The following is a 5,213-nucleotide window of genomic DNA, read 5'->3' on the forward strand; positions in this document are numbered from 1 at the left end:
TATATATATTTATAGACAGATAGATAGATAATAGACAGAGCTGTGATGCAACGTTGATATACGTGTTTAAAAAATCAAGGCAAAATAATCATTTATTGCATGAAAAATACTAATGAATAGATGTTTTAGTTCCCTTTAGACCTCTTCGAGGGCGAATGCAGTATATACGGTGATACATACAAGTATCTAATGATGCCCTGCTGCATCTCGTTCGGCCATTGCCAGAATGCACCGCTAAATTGAACTAGCATGGAGTCTGTCCGTCCCAATGGTCCTAAATATGCTCCTTCTGTGACATATCTGGGGATCGAGCCGGTCAGAGAAGCATGTTAATGTGACGAAGACATTCCTGTGACAAACTTGTTGCGCGTGGATGAGCATTGTCTTATCGTAATATGGTTCCTGGGATTTCTGCTATGAGTGCCAACACATGTGGCTTAAAAATGTATTGAAGGTACCGCTGGACTGACCAGGCTGCAGGAATCAATATTAGGCTTGATCATCTATCGTATGCAATGGCAACCCAAGTAATCACATTTGCTTTAGAAGCGTCTTATTTCTGTAACAACGTAAGAAGCCACTCTAAAGATATTCAGGGAAAATTTAATTAATGACTATAATAAACCTTTTCTCCTTACTGACATTTTGTTGATTGTTTTATTTTTAAATATATCTAATAAGTCATTGACATTGCGGAAATATTTTTCAGCGTACCATAAGATGATAACAACAACCGATGATATTATTGAAAAATGTACTCAGCGTTGTCTACCAGCTTGTTTGTAAGTATTGATCTTTTAGGTTGTTTCCAATAAAAATTTAAAAATCTTTAATTGAATCTATGCACCAATCGCAATTCTACATTTCTTATATCTTTTGGTAGCAACCTGCCCATTTGGATAAATGATCACGTGAACCACAAACTTTTGTAATATCAATGGTTTCTTTTTGAAGCGAAATGCATGCGCATTTTTAACAAATTTAAACATTTTATTCAACATTTTTATATAATTTTTTCATTGATTTAGGAGTTTTCATTATTGCACTTCTCTATATACCTTTGATGTGAACCAATAAGAATAAAAAATGTAAGAATGTTTGAGGCAAATTTAAATTTTTCCAATTTAACTCAACCATCATATTTCAAAGGCAAGCGTAATAGTTTATAGATGTAGATTAATAAACTGAAACCTAAAAAAAATTCTCCGCACAATCACAGATTATAAGTATATGTTATTAGCCACCCTCAACCAGCTGGCACACCTCTTTATAGGAGTATAAATCTATCGTGTCAGAACTCGGATGATGTCAAAAACGAACAAAATATTTTGGCGTGAATTCATATTGCACAAGTGATACTGGGTTTTAATTTTCACTTAGGTGTTTTGAAGTATTTTTCAGATCTGTCAATAATGATTTCCGCGATAAATTTGTTATTCGATATTCTGCCAAGTAAAACATATGTTATTAACATTAAAAAAAAATTGAATGCTAATTGCTTCGATGATGCTTTTGAAGTGTGCTAAAGTAAATTAGCAATGACAAAATCAAATCTGCCGGTATTGATTATCCTTTTGTCAGTAACTAAATCGTTATTTTGTGTCAAAAATTACTTTTATTTTATCCAAATGAAATTAACTTCAAATTTTATAAAGTTTACTTAATTAAATAAATGCAAAGAATTAAAACCGTAAAATAAATTTTAGACCTAAGCAAAATAGTTCAAAGGCGCTGTTGAAGAACTAAAAAAGTGCATAACCATATAAATGAGTATTTACGTTAAAATGTTAATATTTAGTCTTTGCATTTATATGACAAGTTTAATTGGTAACTCAAATGAAACTCTTATTCCCAGCCAGTCTTATTCCCAGAAGAAAGGCTATTAAATTTTTTTTCTTAAGACCGAGAGTCAGGATATGAGATTAAATCTGAAATGGGTGAACTTATATATAATTTATGTAGATTTGGGGAATCAATCCGCTGTTGGAGTCCAATCTCTCACTTCTGACATATTGGTACAGGAACCGTGTGCTGGTGACTAATTTTTTGATTTGTCAGCCACACAATCATTGTTCTTCCAAATTAAGCATTTCCCAATGACTAAAAGGAAGCAAAAAATTGAGTATTGCGACGTTTTGTCAAAAAATATTGACATTAAACAACGGTTTACAATATTTTCTCAGTTTAGCTTATTTATATTATTTTTATATTCATCAATATTTTCGAACTATTTTACATTCATCAATATTTCTAAACAAATTTAGCAACACTTACAATAATATCGCAATTTTTGAATATTTTTCCGTAAAATATTATATTTTATTATATTTTTGGTGCGTTAATAATAGATAATAATAAGTTTAAAGGCTTTGAAATTTAAAAGCAGTTTGGATGAATGAAAATAAGCTTATTTGAATTATGCGACTCTTGAATATCGTAGTCTTCTCAAGATTTCGCCTGATTCTATCCCTTTTATATATNTTCTCATTTTGTTTTCGGGTTTTCATTTTTTTTTCATTCTTAATTATTTTTAGACAATTTATGAAATCAGTTTTCTTCTTCCGTTTAAATATATGTTTTTTTCGTGTATTTCTATCCAGTGTTGAATAAGATAAGGGGACTTCTTGATCTAACATCGGGACCTTTGTGGAGGATATATATATATATCCTCCACAAAGGTCCCGATGTTAGATCAAGAAGTCCCCTTATCTTATTCAACACTGGATAGAAATACACGAAAAAAACATATATTTAAACGGAAGAAGAAAACTGATTTCATAAATTGTCTAAAAATAATTAAGAATGAAAAAAAAATGAAAACCCGAAAACAAAATGAGAAAAAGATATAAACTCGTCGTCAGCTAACATGATTATATCCTCAAAAGAGAGTGCCTTCTAATGTTGTATTGATATAGCGAAACCAAAATACTATATCAATACAATAGTGTAAAGTAGACACTAATTTTCGTCTCGGGCGGCGACATTCCGCCATTTTAATTCCACCTTGTATGTGGGGGTGTGCCATTCCCGTATGTGAGGCTAACTTTAGGATACCTGATTTATGGTCATTAAATGTACTGAAATAATGAACTAGCAAACGATAAGGCTTTTTGATATCGAATATGGTCATAAAACTTTTAAAATATCTTTTTCTCATAGTTTTACTTCCCAAAATTTAATATCTTACTTTTTAGGTATATATATAAACAAAAACAAAAAAAATACTTTCCTCTCAATCTCTTCTCCTGTCACTGAAGACTCAGACAAAACATTGACCACGTCATTTTGTCTTCATTATCGTGATTACAACCTTCGTTATTGATCAACACATAACCGAAAATTGTCCCATATTCTTCACACAGATTGATGCATTCCATGGTTTTATCATTTATAAAATGAATTATAACACAGAAGTCATCAATAATAAATAAAAGTACGTAGATTATGTGAGGAATGCTAATTTTATCTAGAATTATACAGAAAACACGTAGTTTTGATGAGATTTGACAAAATACGTCATGAACAGCAAAGGAAACACAATTAAATGACAATTTTTGTAGATCAGCAAGTGTACGTCATTATAAAAATGACTGCTGTTTCTCAATCTAATGCTGGCTTTGAGACTGACAAAAAATGTTGGAATAATCTCCAGGAAACTAGCCTGTCTAAAATTAACCCCATTTCGCATTAAATATAAATATACAACGCTGATAAACGGATGAATTTTTATTTGAATCTGCAAAAAATGTGTGGAAAATTAAAGGATTTACAAATCTTTTTTGACAAAAATTTGCAACTTTACGTAAACCCCACGTTTGTAAAGTCTAATGAAATATACGTAAAACATGTAAAAAGAAGGAAATACTACTTTTTTCTTCTTTTTTTTACCTCATTTTATTATTTGTACATTTTCTCACTTGAGTTCAATTTATTTATTTAAAAAAAAAGTTTATGAATGCTCATATTTACAAAGTGTAAAAAATAATAAAACTGATTTTTTTTGAAAATCTTATATGAAAATCTCTTTTAAATATTGATGTACTCTTAAACCTGTTTTAGTACTGCAAAAATTTGATAACTATTATGTTAATTTTTTTAGTGAAAGAATATATGAAATTGAGTATCGAAAATTATATCTACCCCCACCTGTAAGTAATTACAGTCTTTATGATATATTTTGTAGTCTTTTTTTATTAAACGAATCATGTTGCTTCAATAAAAAAATTTTCAGCATCTAAAATGCTTTACTAACTTGTCAGAAAAGCAATGATTAGTTCGACAAATAAAACAATGAGAAAATATCTTACTTCCATAATTTTGAGGAAATTTCTGGAAAGAATTAAAATTAACATGACGCAAAACGAAGCATAGCGCTTAAAATAAACAAGAGTCATCTGTAAAATTCTTATTGAAACAAAACCAAGATTAAATCAAACATCATGATCAAAAACAAAGGATAGGGAAAAAATTTGCAGACCCTAACAGTCCTTTGAGTCAAGATACAAAGCCAAAAAGCTCTAGCTAATTAAATATTAAAATTAAAAGAAAAAGCGAAACAAAAGTGCGTATTCATAATAGAATGGTTAAGGCATCTGTCTCATAGTTTAAATGACACAGGCTTTGCTCCAACTGGCGATTATTTAAATCGCCTTCTTAATTAAAGATTTCAATTCTATAATTTTATGCTTAAATAAATTCTCTAAATTAGTGTTTACGAAGCCAAAATTACACGATTTCAAACAATTACGAAACTATGCGCAATTCTTTCATAAGTAAGATTGATTATTAACAAATTTAAAATTTAATGCAAGCATTATTAATTTTTAGAAAATTAATTTTCTACGATTTCAAAGATTTACGAAACTACCGAATCCCACAATTTTAATGATAAATGCAATTTTCTTGGATTTCGTGAAAGCAGTTGCTCTGCAATTGAAAACTTTAAATAAAAAACGATGTTCAATTTCTTTCAGCAAAATACATATCGTTGGAGTGGAACGTAAATTTGGAACATGAATCAAGTTAACATTAATTTTTATGCAGAAAGCGATTACTTTGAGGGATCTGTTGATCAAGAACTTCAATTCGATATGTTGGCATTCCTAGATAGAATTGAAAAATTTAAAAAAAAACGATGTTCAATTTCTTTCATCAAGCTACATATCGTTGGAGTGGAACGTAAATTTAGAACATGGATCAAGTTAACATTAATT

At 29.8% G+C, this 5,213-nt stretch overlaps 1 long non-coding RNA gene across 1 annotated transcript in view; it reads left to right on the forward strand.

The window, feature by feature from the left end:
- The window catches only part of LOC139425602 (uncharacterized), a 6,145-nt gene extending 1,997 nt beyond the window's left edge, over nt 1–4,148 (forward strand). Inside the window, exons 2-3 of the long non-coding RNA XR_011636798.1 lie at nt 710–782; nt 4,100–4,148. This is a non-coding gene — a long non-coding RNA (uncharacterized lncRNA). The remainder of the gene's footprint in view (nt 1–709; nt 783–4,099) is intronic.
- Nucleotides 4,149–5,213: the final 1,065 nt, after the last annotated feature.

This window comes from Parasteatoda tepidariorum, chromosome 5, assembly GCF_043381705.1.
Source record: "Parasteatoda tepidariorum isolate YZ-2023 chromosome 5, CAS_Ptep_4.0, whole genome shotgun sequence".
Classification (NCBI taxonomy): Eukaryota; Metazoa; Arthropoda; class Arachnida; order Araneae; family Theridiidae; genus Parasteatoda; species Parasteatoda tepidariorum.